Here is a 19,311-nt window from a genome sequence, read left to right as displayed (position 1 = left end):
CCTCCTCGGGCTCCAAGTCCGGCAGGGACAACAGGTCAACCCCGGTCCCAGGCTGGAGAGAAAAATTTTCTAAGTCCGGCAGGGACAACAGGTCAACCCCGGTCCCAGGCGGGAGAGAAAAATTTTCTAAGTCCGGCAGGGACAGCAGGTCAACCCCGGCCGCTTCAGCGGAGGTTGACCTGGTGTCCGATTCGGTCCCCGGGCACCAGGTAAACCGTGGCCGCTTTCAGCGGAGGTTGACCTGGTGGCCGATCCCCTCCTCGGGCTCCAAGTCCGGCAGGGACAACAGGTCAACCCCGGTCCCAGGCTGGAGAGAAAAATTTTCTAAGTCCGGCAGGGAGAACAGGTCAACCCCGGTCCCAGGCGGGAGAGAAAAAATTTCTAAGTCCGGCAGGGACAACAGGTCAACCCCGGTCCCAGGCGGGAGAGAAAAATTTTCTAAGTCCGGCAGGGACAACAGGTCAACCCCGGTCCCAGGCGGGAGAGAAAAATTTTCTAAGTCCGGCAGGGACAACAGGTCAACCCCGGTCCCAGGCGGGAGAGAAAAATTTTCTAAGTCCGACAGCGACAACAGGTCAACCCCGGTCCCAGGCGGGAGAGAAAAATTTTCTAAGTCCGGCAGGGACAACAGGTCAACCCCGGTCCCAGGCTGGAGAGAAAAATTTTCTAAGTCCGGCAGGGACAGCAGGTCAACCCCGGCCGCTTTAGCAGAGGTTGACCTGGTGTCCGATTCGCTCCCCGGGCACCAGGTCAACCTCTGGCGCTTTAGCAGAGGTTGACCTGGTGTCAGATTCGCTCCCCGGGCACCAGGTCAACCTCGGTCGCTTTAGCAGAGGTTGACCTGGTGTCCGATTCGCTCCCCGGGCACCAGGTAAACCGTGGCCGCTTTCAGCGGAGGTTGACCTGGTGGCCGATTCCCTCCTCGGGCTCCAAGTCCGGCAGGGACAGCAGGTCAACCCCGGTCCCAGGCGGGGAGAGAAAAAATTTCTAAGTCCGGCAGGGACAACAGGTCAACCCCGGTCCCAGGCTGGAGAGAAAAAATTTCTAAGTCCGGCAGGGACAACAGGTCAACCCCGGTCCCAGGCGGCAGAGAAAAAATTTCTAAGTCCGCCAGGGACAACAGGTCAACCCCGGTCCCAGGCGGGAGAGAAAAATTTTCTAAGTCCGGCAGGGACAACAGGTCAACCCCGGTACCGGGCGGGAGAGAAAAATTTTCTAAGTCCGGCAGGGACAACAGGTCAACCCCGGTCCCAGGCGGGAGAGAAAAATTTTCTAAGTCCGGCAGGGACAACAGGTCAACCCCGGTTCCGAGCGGGAGAGAAAAATTTTCTAAGTCCGGCAGGGACAACAGGTCAACCCCGGTCCCGGGCGGGAGAGAAAAAATTTCTAAGTCCGGCAGGGACAACAGGTCAACCCCGGTCCCAGGCTGGAGAGAAAAAATTTCTAAGTCCGGCAGGGACAACAGGTCAACCCCGGTCCCAGGCGGCAGAGAAAAATTTTCTAAGTCCGGCAGGGACAACAGGTCAACCCCGGTCCCAGGCGGGAGAGAAAAATTTTCCAAGTCCGGCAGGGACAACAGGTCAACCCCGGTCCCAGGCGGCAGAGAAAAAATTTCTAAGTCCGGCAGGGACAACAGGTCAACCCCGGTCCCAGGCTGGAGAGAAAAAATTTCAAAGTCCGGCAGGGACAGCAGGTCAACCCCGGCCGCTTCAGCTGAGGTTGACCTGGTGTCCGATTCGCTCCCCGGGCACCAGGTAAACCGTGGCCGCTTTCAGCGGAGGTTGACCTGGTGGCCGATCCCCTCCTGGGGCTCCAAGTCCGGCAGGGACAACAGGTCAACCCCGGTCCCAGGCGGGAGAGAAAAATTTTCTAAGTCCGGCAGGGACAACAGGTCAACCCCGGTTCCGAGCGGGAGAGAAAAATTTTCTAAGTCCGGCAGGGACAACAGGTCAACCCCGGTACCGGGCGTGAGAGAAAAAATTTCTAAGTCCGGCAGGGACAACAGGTCAACCCCGGTCCCAGGCTGGAGAGAAAAAATTTCTAAGTCCGGCAGGGACAACAGGTCAACCCCGGTCCCAGGCTGGAGAGAAAAAATTTCTAAGTCCGGCAGGGACAACAGGTCAACCCCGGTCCCAGGCGGCAGAGAAAAAATTTCTAAGTCCGGCAGGGACAACAGGTCAACCCCGGTCCCAGGCGGGAGAGAAAAATTTTCCAAGTCCGGCAGGGACAACAGGTCAACCCCGGTCCCAGGCGGCAGAGAAAAAATTTCTAAGTCCGGCAGGGACAACAGGTCAACCCCGGTCCCAGGCGGCAGAGAAAAAATTTCTAAGTCCGGCAGGGACAACAGGTCAACCCCGGTCCCAGGCGGGAGAGAAAAATTTTCTAAGTCCGGCAGGGACAACAGGTCAACCCCGGTCCCAGGCGGCAGAGAAAAATTTTCTAAGTCCGGCAGGGACAACAGGTCAACCCCGGTCCCAGGCGGCAGAGAAAAATTTTCTAAGTCCGGCAGGGACAACAGGTCAACCCCGGTCCCAGGCGGCAGAGAAAAAATTTCTAAGTCCGGCAGGGACAACAGGTCAACCCCGGTTCCGGGCGGGGAGAGAAAAATTTTCTAAGTCCGGCAGGGACAGCAGGTCAACCCCGGCCGCTTCAGCGGAGGTTGACCTGGTGTCCGATTCGGTCCCCGGGCACCAGGTAAACCGTGGCCGCTTTCAGCGGAGGTTGACCTGGTGGCCGATCCCCTCCTCGGGCTCCAAGTCCGGCAGGGACAACAGGTCAACCCCGGTCCCAGGCGGCAGAGAAAAATTTTCTAAGTCCGGCAGGGACAACAGGTCAACCCCGGTCCCAGGCGGGAGAGAAAAATTTTCTAAGTCCGGCAGGGACAACAGGTCAACCCCGGCCGCTTTAGCGGAGGTTGACCTGGTGTCCGATTCGCTCCCCGGGCACCAGGTCAACCTCCGCTGCTTTCAGCGGGGGTTGACCTGGTGGCCCATTCGCTCCCCGGGCACCAGGTCAACCGCACCCTTTTTTGGCCGCCTTCACCTCCAAATTTTTCCCCCCGTTTCCTTGCCCACTCTTCGATCACTTCATACGCCCTCCTCCTTACATCCACCGTACGCAACACCTACACCGGGCTTAATACTCCACAACCGGGACCCAGGGCCTTCCCCGCTCTCAACAACCTCCACCCACAGTCCCCCTCCACCGGGCTCAATAGTCCACAACCGGGACCCAGGGCCTTCCCCGCTCTCAACAACCTCCACCCACGGTCCCCCTCCACCGGGCTCAATAGTCCACAACCGAGACCCAGGGCCTTCCCCGCTCTCAACAACCTCCACCCACGGTCCCCCTCCACCGGGCTTAATAGTCCACAACCGAGACCCAGGGCCTTCCCCGCTCTCAACAACCTCCACCCACGGTCCCCCTCCACCGGGCTCAATAGTCCACAACCGAGACCCAGGGCCTTCCCCGCTCTCAACAACCTCCACCCACGGTCCCCCTCCACCGGGCTTAATACTCCACAGCCGAGACCCAGGGCCTTCCCCGCTCTCAACAACCTCCACCCACGGTCCCCCTCCACCGGGCTCAATAGTCCACAACCGAGACCCAGGGCCTTCCCCGCTCTCAACAACCTCCACCCACAGTCCCCCTCCACCGGGCTTAATAGTCCACAACCGAGACCCAGGGCCTTCCCCGCTCTCAACAACCTCCACCCACGGTCCCCCTCCACCGGGCTTAATAGTCCACAACCGAGACCCAGGGCCTTCCCCGCTCTCAACCACCTCCACCCACGGTCCCCCTCCACCGGGCTTAATAGTCCACAACCGAGACCCAGGGCCTTCCCCGCTCTCAACAACCTCCACCCACGGTCCCCCTCCACCGGGCTTAATAGTCCACAACCGAGACCCAGGGCCTTCCCCGCTCTCAACAACCTCCACCCACGGTCCCCCTCCACCGGGCTTAATAGTCCACAACCGAGACCCAGGGCCTTCCCCGCTCTCAACAACCTCCACCCACGGTCCCCCTCCACCGGGCTTAATAGTCCACAACCGAGACCCAGGGCCTTCCCCGCTCTCAACAACCTCCACCCACGGTCCCCCTCCACCGGGCTTAATAGTCCACAACCGAGACCCAGGGCCTTCCCCGCTCTCAACCACCTCCACCCACGGTCCCCCTCCACCGGGCTTAATAGTCCCCAACCGATACCCAGGGCCTTCCCCGCTCTCAACAACCTCCACCCACGGTCCCCCTCCACCGGGCTTAATAGTCCACAACCGAGACCCAGGGCCTTCCCCGCTCTCAACAACCTCCACCCACGGTCCCCCTCCACCGGGCTCAATAGTCCACAACCGAGACCCAGGGCCTTCCCCGCTCTCAACAACCTCCACCCACGGTCCCCCTCCACCGGGCTTAATACTCCACAGCCGAGACCCAGGGCCTTCCCCGCTCTCAACAACCTCCACCCACGGTCCCCCTCCACCGGGCTCAATAGTCCACAACCGAGACCCAGGGCCTTCCCCGCTCTCAACAACCTCCACCCACAGTCCCCCTCCACCGGGCTTAATAGTCCACAACCGAGACCCAGGGCCTTCCCCGCTCTCAACAACCTCCACCCACGGTCCCCCTCCACCGGGCTTAATAGTCCACAACCGAGACCCAGGGCCTTCCCCGCTCTCAACAACCTCCACCCATGGTCCCCCTCCACCGGGCTTAATAGTCCACAACCGAGACCCAGGGCCTTCCCCGCTCTCAACAACCTCCACCCACGGTCCCCCTCCACCGGGCTTAATAGTCCACAACCGAGACCCAGGGCCTTCCCCGCTCTCAACAACCTCCACCCACGGTCCCCCTCCACCGGGCTTAATAGTCCACAACCGAGACCCAGGGCCTTCCCCGCTCTCAACAACCTCCACCCACGGTCCCCCAAGACGCACGTTCCAAGCCTTAACCCTCAGACCATCCACCCCCCGGGGGGGACCCCACACCCACCTGACCCCAACTCACTCCCACCAAAAACACCACCACCGCCACCGCCTCAACGGCCTGCCCCACCCAGCACTCCCACACACACACCTGCCCCACCAACGCTCCACACACGCTTTCTTCCCTCTCCCCGACCCGACCCAAGCCATCGCACCGCACCGGGTGAGGGCCTAAGCTTCCTCGCCCGCCCCCCCGCCCCCGACACGCAGGCAGGCAGAGGGAAAGGCCTCAGCGCCCCCCAGGACCGTCGCGCCGCCTTGGCCTCACGGCTTCCCTGCTCCCGCACGGCAGACACACGCCCCGCTCTACCCCCGCTGGGGCCAAAAGCTGCCTACGGCACCTGGGATTCCCAGGCGGTCACCCATCCAGGTACTAGCCAGGCCCGGGACGGTTTACCTTCCGAGATCGGACGAGATCGGGGGCATTCGGTCCGGTATGGCCGTAGGCCCCCGCCTCCCCGGGCTTTAGCGTCAGCAGCCTGGCCTCAGTCAGCCGGGCCCAAACAATTAACCCGGAGGCCGGGCCGAGGGAAAACTTCCTCCGAGCCGGCCCAAGGGGAAGGGAGGACGAGGACGCCGGGCCCGGGAGGTGACAGGACGTGCACGTCAGACCCGGGAAGCTGTGTGCCCCGAGGTTAACCCCCGGGCCGGGGCGGGGAGAGAAAAATGTTCTAAGTCCGGTAGGGACAGCAGGTCAACCCCGGTCCGAGGCGGGGAGAGAAATTTTCCAAGTCCGGCAGGGACAGCAGGTCAACCCCGGCCGCCGTAGCAGAGGTTGACCTGGTGTCCGATTCGCTCCCCGGGCACCAGGTCAACCTCGGGCGCTTTAGCGGAGGTTGACCTGGTGTCCGATTCGCTCCCCGGGCACCAGGTCAACCTCGGGCGCTTTAGCAGAGGTTGACCTGGTGTCCGATTCGCTCCCCGGGCACCAGGTCAACCTCGGGCGCTTTCAGCGGAGGTTGACCTGGTGGCCGATCCCCTCCTCGGGCTCCAAGTCCGGCAGGGACAGCAGGTCAACCCCGGTTCCGGGCGGGGAGAGAAAAATTTTCTAAGTCCGGCAGGGACAACAGGTCAACCCCGGTTCCGGGCGGGGAGAGAAAAATTTTCTAAGTCCGGCAGGGACAGCAGGTCAACCCCGGCCGCTTCAGCGGAGGTTGACCTGGTGTCCGATTCGGTCCCCGGGCACCAGGTAAACCGTGGCCGCTTTCAGCGGAGGTTGACCTGGTGGCCGATCCCCTCCTCGGGCTCCAAGTCCGGCAGGGACAGCAGGTCAACCCCGGCCGCTTTAGCAGAGGTTGACCTGGTGTCCGATTCGCTCCCCGGGCACCAGGTCAACCGTGGCCGCTTTCAGCGGAGGTTGACCTGGTGGCCGATCCCCTCCTCGGGCTCCAAGTCCGGCAGGGACAGCAGGTCAACCCCGGCCGCTTTAGCAGAGGTTGACCTGGTGTCCGATTCGGTCCCCGGGCACCAGGTAAACCGTGGCCGCTTTCAGCGGAGGTTGACCTGGTGGCCGATCCCCTCCTCGGGCTCCAAGTCCGGCAGGGACAGCAGGTCAACCCCGGCCGCTTTAGCAGAGGTTGACCTGGTGTCCGATTCGGTCCCCGGGCACCAGGTAAACCGTGGCCGCTTTCAGCGGAGGTTGACCTGGTGGCCGATCCCCTCCTCGGGCTCCAAGTCCGGCAGGGACAGCAGGTCAACCCCGGCCGCTTTAGCAGAGGTTGACCTGGTGTCCGATTCGCTCCCCGGGCACCAGGTAAACCGTGGCCGCTTTCAGCGGAGGTTGACCTGGTGGCCGATACCCTCCTCGGGCTCCAAGTCCGGCAGGGACAGCAGGTCAACCCCGGCCGCTTTAGCAGAGGTTGACCTGGTGTCCGATTCGCTCCCCGGGCACCAGGTAAACCGTGGCCGCTTTCAGCGGAGGTTGACCTGGTGGCCGATCCCCTCCTCGGGCTCCAAGTCCGGCAGGGACAGCAGGTCAACCCCGGCCGCTTTAGCAGAGGTTGACCTGGTGTCCGATTCGCTCCCCGGGCACCAGGTAAACCGTGGCCGCTTTCAGCGGAGGTTGACCTGGAGGCCGATCCCCTCCTCGGGCTCCAAGTCCGGCAGGGACAACAGGTCAACCCCGGTTCCGGGCGGGGAGAGAAAAATTTTCTAAGTCCGGCAGGGACAGCAGGTCAACCCCGGCCGCCGTAGCAGAGGTTGACCAGAGGTTGACCAGGTGGCCGCTTTCAGCGGAGGTTGACCTGGTGGCCGATCCCCTCCTCGGGCTCCAAGTCCGGCAGGGACAGCAGGTCAACCCCGGCCACTTTAGCAGAGGTTGACCTGGTGTCCGATTCGCTCCCCGGGCACCAGGTAAACCGTGGCCGCTTTCAGCGGAGGTTGACCTGGTGGCCGATCCCCTCCTGGGGCTCCAAGTCCGGCAGGGACAGCAGGTCAACCCCGGTCCCAGGCGGGGAGAGAAAAAATTTCTAAGTCCTGCAGGGACAACAGGTCAACCCCGGTCCCAGGCGGGAGAGAAAAATTTTCTAAGTCCGGCAGGGACAACAGGTCAACCCCGGCCGCTTTAGCGGAGGTTGACCTGGTGTCCGATTCGCTCCCCGGGCACCAGGTCAACCTCCGCTGCTTTCAGCGGGGGTTGACCTGGTGGCCCATTCGCTCCCCGGGCACCAGGTCAACCGCACCCTTTTTTGGCCGCCTTCACCTCCAAATTTTTCCCCCCGTTTCCTTGCCCACTCTTCGATCACTTCATACGCCCTCCTCCTTACATCCACCGTACGCAACACCTACACCGGGCTTAATACTCCACAACCGGGACCCAGGGCCTTCCCCGCTCTCAACAACCTCCACCCACAGTCCCCCTCCACCGGGCTCAATAGTCCACAACCGGGACCCAGGGCCTTCCCCGCTCTCAACAACCTCCACCCACGGTCCCCCTCCACCGGGCTCAATAGTCCACAACCGAGACCCAGGGCCTTCCCCGCTCTCAACAACCTCCACCCACGGTCCCCCTCCACCGGGCTTAATAGTCCACAACCGAGACCCAGGGCCTTCCCCGCTCTCAACAACCTCCACCCACGGTCCCCCTCCACCGGGCTCAATAGTCCACAACCGAGACCCAGGGCCTTCCCCGCTCTCAACAACCTCCACCCACGGTCCCCCTCCACCGGGCTTAATACTCCACAGCCGAGACCCAGGGCCTTCCCCGCTCTCAACAACCTCCACCCACGGTCCCCCTCCACCGGGCTCAATAGTCCACAACCGAGACCCAGGGCCTTCCCCGCTCTCAACAACCTCCACCCACAGTCCCCCTCCACCGGGCTTAATAGTCCACAACCGAGACCCAGGGCCTTCCCCGCTCTCAACAACCTCCACCCACGGTCCCCCTCCACCGGGCTTAATAGTCCACAACCGAGACCCAGGGCCTTCCCCGCTCTCAACAACCTCCACCCATGGTCCCCCTCCACCGGGCTTAATAGTCCACAACCGAGACCCAGGGCCTTCCCCGCTCTCAACAACCTCCACCCACGGTCCCCCTCCACCGGGCTTAATAGTCCACAACCGAGACCCAGGGCCTTCCCCGCTCTCAACAACCTCCACCCACGGTCCCCCTCCACCGGGCTTAATAGTCCACAACCGAGACCCAGGGCCTTCCCCGCTCTCAACAACCTCCACCCACGGTCCCCCAAGACGCACGTTCCAAGCCTTAACCCTCAGACCATCCACCCCCCGGGGGGGACCCCACACCCACCTGACCCCAACTCACTCCCACCAAAAACACCACCACCGCCACCGCCTCAACGGCCTGCCCCACCCAGCACTCCCACACACACACCTGCCCCACCAACGCTCCACACACGCTTTCTTCCCTCTCCCCGACCCGACCCAAGCCATCGCACCGCACCGGGTGAGGGCCTAAGCTTCCTCGCCCGCCCCCCCGCCCCCGACACGCAGGCAGGCAGAGGGAAAGGCCTCAGCGCCCCCCAGGACCGTCGCGCCGCCTTGGCCTCACGGCTTCCCTGCTCCCGCACGGCAGACACACGCCCCGCTCTACCCCCGCTGGGGCCAAAAGCTGCCTACGGCACCTGGGATTCCCAGGCGGTCACCCATCCAGGTACTAGCCAGGCCCGGGACGGTTTACCTTCCGAGATCGGACGAGATCGGGGGCATTCGGTCCGGTATGGCCGTAGGCCCCCGCCTCCCCGGGCTTTAGCGTCAGCAGCCTGGCCTCAGTCAGCCGGGCCCAAACAATTAACCCGGAGGCCGGGCCGAGGGAAAACTTCCTCCGAGCCGGCCCAAGGGGAAGGGAGGACGAGGACGCCGGGCCCGGGAGGTGACAGGACGTGCACGTCAGACCCGGGAAGCTGTGTGCCCCGAGGTTAACCCCCGGGCCGGGGCGGGGAGAGAAAAATGTTCTAAGTCCGGTAGGGACAGCAGGTCAACCCCGGTCCGAGGCGGGGAGAGAAATTTTCCAAGTCCGGCAGGGACAGCAGGTCAACCCCGGCCGCCGTAGCAGAGGTTGACCTGGTGTCCGATTCGCTCCCCGGGCACCAGGTCAACCTCGGGCGCTTTAGCGGAGGTTGACCTGGTGTCCGATTCGCTCCCCGGGCACCAGGTCAACCTCGGGCGCTTTAGCAGAGGTTGACCTGGTGTCCGATTCGCTCCCCGGGCACCAGGTCAACCTCGGGCGCTTTCAGCGGAGGTTGACCTGGTGGCCGATCCCCTCCTCGGGCTCCAAGTCCGGCAGGGACAGCAGGTCAACCCCGGTTCCGGGCGGGGAGAGAAAAATTTTCTAAGTCCGGCAGGGACAACAGGTCAACCCCGGTTCCGGGCGGGGAGAGAAAAATTTTCTAAGTCCGGCAGGGACAGCAGGTCAACCCCGGCCGCTTCAGCGGAGGTTGACCTGGTGTCCGATTCGGTCCCCGGGCACCAGGTAAACCGTGGCCGCTTTCAGCGGAGGTTGACCTGGTGGCCGATCCCCTCCTCGGGCTCCAAGTCCGGCAGGGACAGCAGGTCAACCCCGGCCGCTTTAGCAGAGGTTGACCTGGTGTCCGATTCGCTCCCCGGGCACCAGGTCAACCGTGGCCGCTTTCAGCGGAGGTTGACCTGGTGGCCGATCCCCTCCTCGGGCTCCAAGTCCGGCAGGGACAGCAGGTCAACCCCGGCCGCTTTAGCAGAGGTTGACCTGGTGTCCGATTCGGTCCCCGGGCACCAGGTAAACCGTGGCCGCTTTCAGCGGAGGTTGACCTGGTGGCCGATCCCCTCCTCGGGCTCCAAGTCCGGCAGGGACAGCAGGTCAACCCCGGCCGCTTTAGCAGAGGTTGACCTGGTGTCCGATTCGGTCCCCGGGCACCAGGTAAACCGTGGCCGCTTTCAGCGGAGGTTGACCTGGTGGCCGATCCCCTCCTCGGGCTCCAAGTCCGGCAGGGACAGCAGGTCAACCCCGGCCGCTTTAGCAGAGGTTGACCTGGTGTCCGATTCGCTCCCCGGGCACCAGGTAAACCGTGGCCGCTTTCAGCGGAGGTTGACCTGGTGGCCGATACCCTCCTCGGGCTCCAAGTCCGGCAGGGACAGCAGGTCAACCCCGGCCGCTTTAGCAGAGGTTGACCTGGTGTCCGATTCGCTCCCCGGGCACCAGGTAAACCGTGGCCGCTTTCAGCGGAGGTTGACCTGGTGGCCGATCCCCTCCTCGGGCTCCAAGTCCGGCAGGGACAGCAGGTCAACCCCGGCCGCTTTAGCAGAGGTTGACCTGGTGTCCGATTCGCTCCCCGGGCACCAGGTAAACCGTGGCCGCTTTCAGCGGAGGTTGACCTGGAGGCCGATCCCCTCCTCGGGCTCCAAGTCCGGCAGGGACAACAGGTCAACCCCGGTTCCGGGCGGGGAGAGAAAAATTTTCTAAGTCCGGCAGGGACAGCAGGTCAACCCCGGCCGCCGTAGCAGAGGTTGACCAGAGGTTGACCAGGTGGCCGCTTTCAGCGGAGGTTGACCTGGTGGCCGATCCCCTCCTCGGGCTCCAAGTCCGGCAGGGACAGCAGGTCAACCCCGGCCACTTTAGCAGAGGTTGACCTGGTGTCCGATTCGCTCCCCGGGCACCAGGTAAACCGTGGCCGCTTTCAGCGGAGGTTGACCTGGTGGCCGATCCCCTCCTGGGGCTCCAAGTCCGGCAGGGACAGCAGGTCAACCCCGGTCCCAGGCGGGGAGAGAAAAAATTTCTAAGTCCTGCAGGGACAACAGGTCAACCCCGGTCCCAGGCGGGAGAGAAAAATTTTCTAAGTCCGGCAGGGACAACAGGTCAACCCCGGCCGCTTTAGCGGAGGTTGACCTGGTGTCCGATTCGCTCCCCGGGCACCAGGTCAACCTCCGCTGCTTTCAGCGGGGGTTGACCTGGTGGCCCATTCGCTCCCCGGGCACCAGGTCAACCGCACCCTTTTTTGGCCGCCTTCACCTCCAAATTTTTCCCCCCGTTTCCTTGCCCACTCTTCGATCACTTCATACGCCCTCCTCCTTACATCCACCGTACGCAACACCTACACCGGGCTTAATACTCCACAACCGGGACCCAGGGCCTTCCCCGCTCTCAACAACCTCCACCCACAGTCCCCCTCCACCGGGCTCAATAGTCCACAACCGGGACCCAGGGCCTTCCCCGCTCTCAACAACCTCCACCCACGGTCCCCCTCCACCGGGCTCAATAGTCCACAACCGAGACCCAGGGCCTTCCCCGCTCTCAACAACCTCCACCCACGGTCCCCCTCCACCGGGCTTAATAGTCCACAACCGAGACCCAGGGCCTTCCCCGCTCTCAACAACCTCCACCCACGGTCCCCCTCCACCGGGCTCAATAGTCCACAACCGGGACCCAGGGCCTTCCCCGCTCTCAACAACCTCCACCCACGGTCCCCCTCCACCGGGCTCAATAGTCCACAACCGAGACCCAGGGCCTTCCCCGCTCTCAACAACCTCCACCCACGGTCCCCCTCCACCGGGCTTAATAGTCCACAACCGAGACCCAGGGCCTTCCCCGCTCTCAACAACCTCCACCCACGGTCCCCCTCCACCGGGCTCAATAGTCCACAACCGAGACCCAGGGCCTTCCCCGCTCTCAACAACCTCCACCCACGGTCCCCCTCCACCGGGCTTAATACTCCACAGCCGAGACCCAGGGCCTTCCCCGCTCTCAACAACCTCCACCCACGGTCCCCCTCCACCGGGCTCAATAGTCCACAACCGAGACCCAGGGCCTTCCCCGCTCTCAACAACCTCCACCCACAGTCCCCCTCCACCGGGCTTAATAGTCCACAACCGAGACCCAGGGCCTTCCCCGCTCTCAACAACCTCCACCCACGGTCCCCCTCCACCGGGCTTAATAGTCCACAACCGAGACCCAGGGCCTTCCCCGCTCTCAACAACCTCCACCCACGGTCCCCCTCCACCGGGCTTAATAGTCCACAACCGAGACCCAGGGCCTTCCCCGCTCTCAACAACCTCCACCCACGGTCCCCCTCCACCGGGCTTAATAGTCCACAACCGAGACCCAGGGCCTTCCCCGCTCTCAACAACCTCCACCCACGGTCCCCCTCCACCGGGCTTAATAGTCCACAACCGAGACCCAGGGCCTTCCCCGCTCTCAACAACCTCCACCCACGGTCCCCCTCCACCGGGCTTAATAGTCCACAACCGAGACCCAGGGCCTTCCCCGCTCTCAACCACCTCCACCCACGGTCCCCCTCCACCGGGCTTAATAGTCCCCAACCGATACCCAGGGCCTTCCCCGCTCTCAACAACCTCCACCCACGGTCCCCCAAGACGCACGTTCCAAGCCTTAACCCTCAGACCATCCACCCCCCGGGGGGGACCCCACACCCACCTGACCCCAACTCACTCCCACCAAAAACACCACCACCGCCACCGCCTCAACGGCCTGCCCCACCCAGCACTCCCACACACACACCTGCCCCACCAACGCTCCACACACGCTTTCTTCCCTCTCCCCGACCCGACCCAAGCCATCGCACCGCACCGGGTGAGGGCCTAAGCTTCCTCGCCCGCCCCCCCGCCCCCGACACGCAGGCAGGCAGAGGGAAAGGCCTCAGCGCCCCCCAGGACCGTCGCGCCGCCTTGGCCTCACGGCTTCCCTGCTCCCGCACGGCAGACACACGCCCCGCTCTACCCCCGCTGGGGCCAAAAGCTGCCTACGGCACCTGGGATTCCCAGGCGGTCACCCATCCAGGTACTAGCCAGGCCCGGGACGGTTTACCTTCCGAGATCGGACGAGATCGGGGGCATTCGGTCCGGTATGGCCGTAGGCCCCCGCCTCCCCGGGCTTTAGCGTCAGCAGCCTGGCCTCAGTCAGCCGGGCCCAAACAATTAACCCGGAGGCCGGGCCGAGGGAAAACTTCCTCCGAGCCGGCCCAAGGGGAAGGGAGGACGAGGACGCCGGGCCCGGGAGGTGACAGGACGTGCACGTCAGACCCGGGAAGCTGTGTGCCCCGAGGTTAACCCCCGGGCCGGGGCGGGGAGAGAAAAATGTTCTAAGTCCGGTAGGGACAGCAGGTCAACCCCGGTCCGAGGCGGGGAGAGAAATTTTCCAAGTCCGGCAGGGACAGCAGGTCAACCCCGGCCGCCGTAGCAGAGGTTGACCTGGTGTCCGATTCGCTCCCCGGGCACCAGGTCAACCTCGGGCGCTTTAGCGGAGGTTGACCTGGTGTCCGATTCGCTCCCCGGGCACCAGGTCAACCTCGGGCGCTTTAGCAGAGGTTGACCTGGTGTCCGATTCGCTCCCCGGGCACCAGGTCAACCTCGGGCGCTTTCAGCGGAGGTTGACCTGGTGGCCGATCCCCTCCTCGGGCTCCAAGTCCGGCAGGGACAGCAGGTCAACCCCGGTTCCGGGCGGGGAGAGAAAAATTTTCTAAGTCCGGCAGGGACAACAGGTCAACCCCGGTTCCGGGCGGGGAGAGAAAAATTTTCTAAGTCCGGCAGGGACAGCAGGTCAACCCCGGCCGCTTCAGCGGAGGTTGACCTGGTGTCCGATTCGGTCCCCGGGCACCAGGTAAACCGTGGCCGCTTTCAGCGGAGGTTGACCTGGTGGCCGATCCCCTCCTCGGGCTCCAAGTCCGGCAGGGACAGCAGGTCAACCCCGGCCGCTTTAGCAGAGGTTGACCTGGTGTCCGATTCGCTCCCCGGGCACCAGGTCAACCGTGGCCGCTTTCAGCGGAGGTTGACCTGGTGGCCGATCCCCTCCTCGGGCTCCAAGTCCGGCAGGGACAGCAGGTCAACCCCGGCCGCTTTAGCAGAGGTTGACCTGGTGTCCGATTCGGTCCCCGGGCACCAGGTAAACCGTGGCCGCTTTCAGCGGAGGTTGACCTGGTGGCCGATCCCCTCCTCGGGCTCCAAGTCCGGCAGGGACAGCAGGTCAACCCCGGCCGCTTTAGCAGAGGTTGACCTGGTGTCCGATTCGGTCCCCGGGCACCAGGTAAACCGTGGCCGCTTTCAGCGGAGGTTGACCTGGTGGCCGATCCCCTCCTCGGGCTCCAAGTCCGGCAGGGACAGCAGGTCAACCCCGGCCGCTTTAGCAGAGGTTGACCTGGTGTCCGATTCGCTCCCCGGGCACCAGGTAAACCGTGGCCGCTTTCAGCGGAGGTTGACCTGGTGGCCGATACCCTCCTCGGGCTCCAAGTCCGGCAGGGACAGCAGGTCAACCCCGGCCGCTTTAGCAGAGGTTGACCTGGTGTCCGATTCGCTCCCCGGGCACCAGGTAAACCGTGGCCGCTTTCAGCGGAGGTTGACCTGGTGGCCGATCCCCTCCTCGGGCTCCAAGTCCGGCAGGGACAGCAGGTCAACCCCGGCCGCTTTAGCAGAGGTTGACCTGGTGTCCGATTCGCTCCCCGGGCACCAGGTAAACCGTGGCCGCTTTCAGCGGAGGTTGACCTGGTGGCCGATCCCCTCCTCGGGCTCCAAGTCCGGCAGGGACAGCAGGTGAACCCCGGCCGCTTTAGCAGAGGTTGACCTGGTGTCCGATTCGCTCCCCGGGCACCAGGTAAACCGTGGCCGCTTTCAGCGGAGGTTGACCTGGTGGCCGATCCCCTCCTCGGGCTCCAAGTCCGGCAGGGACAGCAGGTGAACCCCGGCCGCTTTAGCAGAGGTTGACCTGGTGTCCGATTCGCTCCCCGGGCACCAGGTAAACCGTGGCCGCTTTCAGCGGAGGTTGACCTGGTGGCCGATCCCCTCCTCGGGCTCCAAGTCCGGCAGGGACAACAGGTCAACCCCGGTTCCGGGCGGGGAGAGAAAAATTTTCTAAGTCCGGCAGGGACAGCAGGTCAACCCCGGCCGCCGTAGCAGAGGTTGACCTGGTGTCCGATTCGCTCCCCGGGCACCAGGTCAACCTCGGGCGCTTTAGCAGAGGTTGACCTGGTGTCCGATTCGGTCCCCGGGCACCAGGTAAACCGTGGCCGCTTTCAGCGGAGGTTGACCTGGTGGCCGATCCCCTCCTGGGGCTCCAAGTCCGGCAGGGACAGCAGGTCAACCCCGGTCCCAGGCGGGGAGAGAAAAAATTTCCAAGTCCGGCAGGGACAACAGGTCAACCCCGGTTCCGGGCGGGGAGAGAAAAATTTTCAAAGTCCGGCAGGGACAGCAGGTCAACCCCGGCTGCTTCAGCGGAGGTTGACCTGGTGTCCGATTCGGTCCCCGGGCACCAGGTAAACCGTGGCCGCTTTCAGCGGAGGTTGACCTGGTGGCCGATCCCCTCCTCGGGCTCCAAGTCCGGCAGGGACAACAGGTCAACCCCGGTCCCAGGCTGGAGAGAAAAATTTTCTAAGTCCGGCAGGGACAACAGGTCAACCCCGGTCCCAGGCGGGAGAGAAAAATTTTCTAAGTCCGGCAGGGACAGCAGGTCAACCCCGGCCGCTTCAGCGGAGGTTGACCTGGTGTCCGATTCGGTCCCCGGGCACCAGGTAAACCGTGGCCGCTTTCAGCGGAGGTTGACCTGGTGGCCGATCCCCTCCTCGGGCTCCAAGTCCGGCAGGGACAACAGGTCAACCCCGGTCCCAGGCTGGAGAGAAAAATTTTCTAAGTCCGGCAGGGAGAACAGGTCAACCCCGGTCCCAGGCGGGAGAGAAAAAATTTCTAAGTCCGGCAGGGACAACAGGTCAACCCCGGTCCCAGGCGGGAGAGAAAAATTTTCTAAGTCCGGCAGGGACAACAGGTCAACCCCGGTCCCAGGCGGGAGAGAAAAATTTTCTAAGTCCGGCAGGGACAACAGGTCAACCCCGGTCCCAGGCGGGAGAGAAAAATTTTCTAAGTCCGGCAGGGACAACAGGTCAACCCCGGTCCCAGGCGGGAGAGAAAAATTTTCTAAGTCCGGCAGGGACAACAGGTCAACCCCGGTCCCAGGCTGGAGAGAAAAATTTTCTAAGTCCGGCAGGGACAGCAGGTCAACCCCGGCCGCTTTAGCAGAGGTTGACCTGGTGTCCGATTCGCTCCCCGGGCACCAGGTCAACCTCTGGCGCTTTAGCAGAGGTTGACCTGGTGTCAGATTCGCTCCCCGGGCACCAGGTCAACCTCGGTCGCTTTAGCAGAGGTTGACCTGGTGTCCGATTCGCTCCCCGGGCACCAGGTAAACCGTGGCCGCTTTCAGCGGAGGTTGACCTGGTGGCCGATTCCCTCCTCGGGCTCCAAGTCCGGCAGGGACAGCAGGTCAACCCCGGTCCCAGGCGGGGAGAGAAAAAATTTCTAAGTCCGGCAGGGACAACAGGTCAACCCCGGTCCCAGGCTGGAGAGAAAAAATTTCTAAGTCCGGCAGGGACAACAGGTCAACCCCGGTCCCAGGCGGCAGAGAAAAAATTTCTAAGTCCGGCAGGGACAACAGGTCAACCCCGGTCCCAGGCGGGAGAGAAAAATTTTCTAAGTCCGGCAGGGACAACAGGTCAACCCCGGTACCGGGCGGGAGAGAAAAATTTTCTAAGTCCGGCAGGGACAACAGGTCAACCCCGGTCCCAGGCGGGAGAGAAAAATTTTCTAAGTCCGGCAGGGACAACAGGTCAACCCCGGTTCCGAGCGGGAGAGAAAAATTTTCTAAGTCCGGCAGGGACAACAGGTCAACCCCGGTCCCGGGCGGGAGAGAAAAAATTTCTAAGTCCGGCAGGGACAACAGGTCAACCCCGGTCCCAGGCTGGAGAGAAAAAATTTCTAAGTCCGGCAGGGACAACAGGTCAACCCCGGTCCCAGGCGGCAGAGAAAAATTTTCTAAGTCCGGCAGGGACAACAGGTCAACCCCGGTCCCAGGCGGGAGAGAAAAATTTTCCAAGTCCGGCAGGGACAACAGGTCAACCCCGGTCCCAGGCGGCAGAGAAAAAATTTCTAAGTCCGGCAGGGACAACAGGTCAACCCCGGTCCCAGGCTGGAGAGAAAAAATTTCTAAGTCCGGCAGGGACAGCAGGTCAACCCCGGCCGCTTCAGCTGAGGTTGACCTGGTGTCCGATTCGCTCCCCGGGCACCAGGTAAACCGTGGCCGCTTTCAGCGGAGGTTGACCTGGTGGCCGATCCCCTCCTGGGGCTCCAAGTCCGGCAGGGACAACAGGTCAACCCCGGTCCCAGGCGGGAGAGAAAAATTTTCTAAGTCCGGCAGGGACAACAGGTCAACCCCGGTTCCGAGCGGGAGAGAAAAATTTTCTAAGTCCGGCAGGGACAACAGGTCAACCCCGGTACCGGGCGGGAGAGAAAAAATTTCTAAGTCCGGCAGGGACAACAGGTCAACCCCGGTCCCAGGCTGGAGAGAAAAAATTTCTAAGTCCGGCAGGGACAACAGGTCAACCCCGGTCCCAGGCTGGAGAGAAAAAATTTCTAAGTCCGGCAGGGACAACAGGTCAACCCCGGTCCCAGGCGGCAGAGAAAAAATTTCTAAGTCCGGCAGGGACAACAGGTCAACCCCGGTCCCAGGCGGGAGAGAAAAATTTTCCAAGTCCGGCAGGGACAACAGGTCAACCCCGGTCCCAGGCGGCAGAGAAAAAATTTCTAAGTCCGGCAGGGACAACAGGTCAACCCCGGTCCCAGGCGGCAGAGAAAAAATTTCTAAGTCCGGCAGGGACAACAGGTCAACCCCGGTCCCAGGCGGGAGAGAAAAATTTTCTAAGTCCGGCAGGGACAACAGGTCAACCCCGGTCCCAGGCGGCAGAGAAAAATTTTCTAAGTCCGGCAGGGACAACAGGTCAACCCCGGTCCCAGGCGGCAGAGAAAAATTTTCTAAGTCCGGCAGGGACAACAGGTCAACCCCGGTCCCAGGCGGCAGAGAAAAAATTTCTAAGTCCGGCAGGGACAACAGGTCAACCCCGGTCCCAGGCGGCAGAGAAAAAATTTCTAAGTCCGGCAGGGACAACAGGTCAACCCCGGTCCCGGGCGGGAGAGAAAAATTTTCTAAGTCCGGCAGGGACAACAGGTCAACCCCGGTCCCAGGCGGCAGAGAAAAAATTTCTAAGTCCGGCAGGGACAACAGGTCAACCCCGGTCCCAGGCTGGAGAGAAAAAATTTCTAAGTCCGGCAGGGACAACAGGTCAACCCCGGTCCCAGGCGGGAGAGAAAAAATTTCTAAGTCCGGCAGGGACAACAGGTCAACCCCGGTCCCAGGCGGGAGAGAAAAATTTTCTAAGTCCGGCAGGGACAACAGGTCAACCCCGGCCGCTTTAGCAGAGGTTGACCTGGTGTCCGATTCGGTCCCCGGACACCAGGTCAACCTCTGGCGCTTTCAGCGAGGTTGACCTGGTGGCCGGCTGAGCTCTGGAAGTCCGAATGGGGTTGAATTTGACCCGTGCAGCCGACCTAGAGTTCCAGGCGGTCGGCCGCTTTTGTGAGTCGTTCCCGCCTGTTGCCGCTGGGGGACTTTTCACGTATAAGGTTACGACAGGTACCGGGAGAATAGTAAGAGAAGGCTTGTCTGGCTCCAGCCTTTAGAGACGTACACGTGAGAGAGACCGACCGTCGTGTGAAGGCCCTTCCCGGGGACTCGGACGAGGGACCCGGGCGGACGTCTGCGGGGACGTCTGCGGCGGTTCGGGGTGTCGTCTCGGGCCCGATCCTCCGGAGAGGGGGCTCTCGAGGGAGGCTCGGCGCACGTCCGCGGGGACGGCCGCCGGGAGCGAGGCCCCGCTCCTCCTTCCGATCGATGGGGCGCTCGCGGACGAGACGGAGAGGGCCCTTCGCGGGCCGGCACCCTTCCCGCGGCGGGCAGGGATCGCGCCGGTGTTCAGGCGGACCTGGGACCCTGCTCCTCCTTCTCTTCCGCACCCGTGCTTGGAGGGACGTTCCCCGGCAGGGGGGGGACCCCTTCCACCCCACGGGGGCT

General features: G+C 63.0%; 3 non-coding genes across 3 annotated transcripts; all 3 read right to left on the bottom strand.

Annotated features, from left to right (window-relative positions):
• Window positions 1–5,311: 5,311 nt before the first annotated feature.
• On the bottom strand, window positions 5,312–5,430 carry LOC142009800 (5S ribosomal RNA). Its single transcript, XR_012644578.1, has one exon. It is a non-coding gene; the product is annotated as a 5S ribosomal RNA (ribosomal RNA).
• Window positions 5,431–9,052: 3,622 nt separating this feature from the next.
• Window positions 9,053–9,171, bottom strand: LOC142009799 (5S ribosomal RNA). Its single transcript, XR_012644577.1, has one exon. It is a non-coding gene; the product is annotated as a 5S ribosomal RNA (ribosomal RNA).
• Window positions 9,172–13,168: 3,997 nt separating this feature from the next.
• On the bottom strand, window positions 13,169–13,287 carry LOC142009798 (5S ribosomal RNA). Its single transcript, XR_012644576.1, has one exon. It is a non-coding gene; the product is annotated as a 5S ribosomal RNA (ribosomal RNA).
• Between the last annotated feature and the right edge of the window lie 6,024 nt (window positions 13,288–19,311).

This window comes from Carettochelys insculpta, chromosome 2, assembly GCF_033958435.1.
Source record: "Carettochelys insculpta isolate YL-2023 chromosome 2, ASM3395843v1, whole genome shotgun sequence".
Classification (NCBI taxonomy): domain Eukaryota; kingdom Metazoa; phylum Chordata; order Testudines; family Carettochelyidae; genus Carettochelys; species Carettochelys insculpta.
Note: the sequence above shows the minus strand (reverse complement) of the source record. Positions and strands in the feature narration are given on the sequence as shown.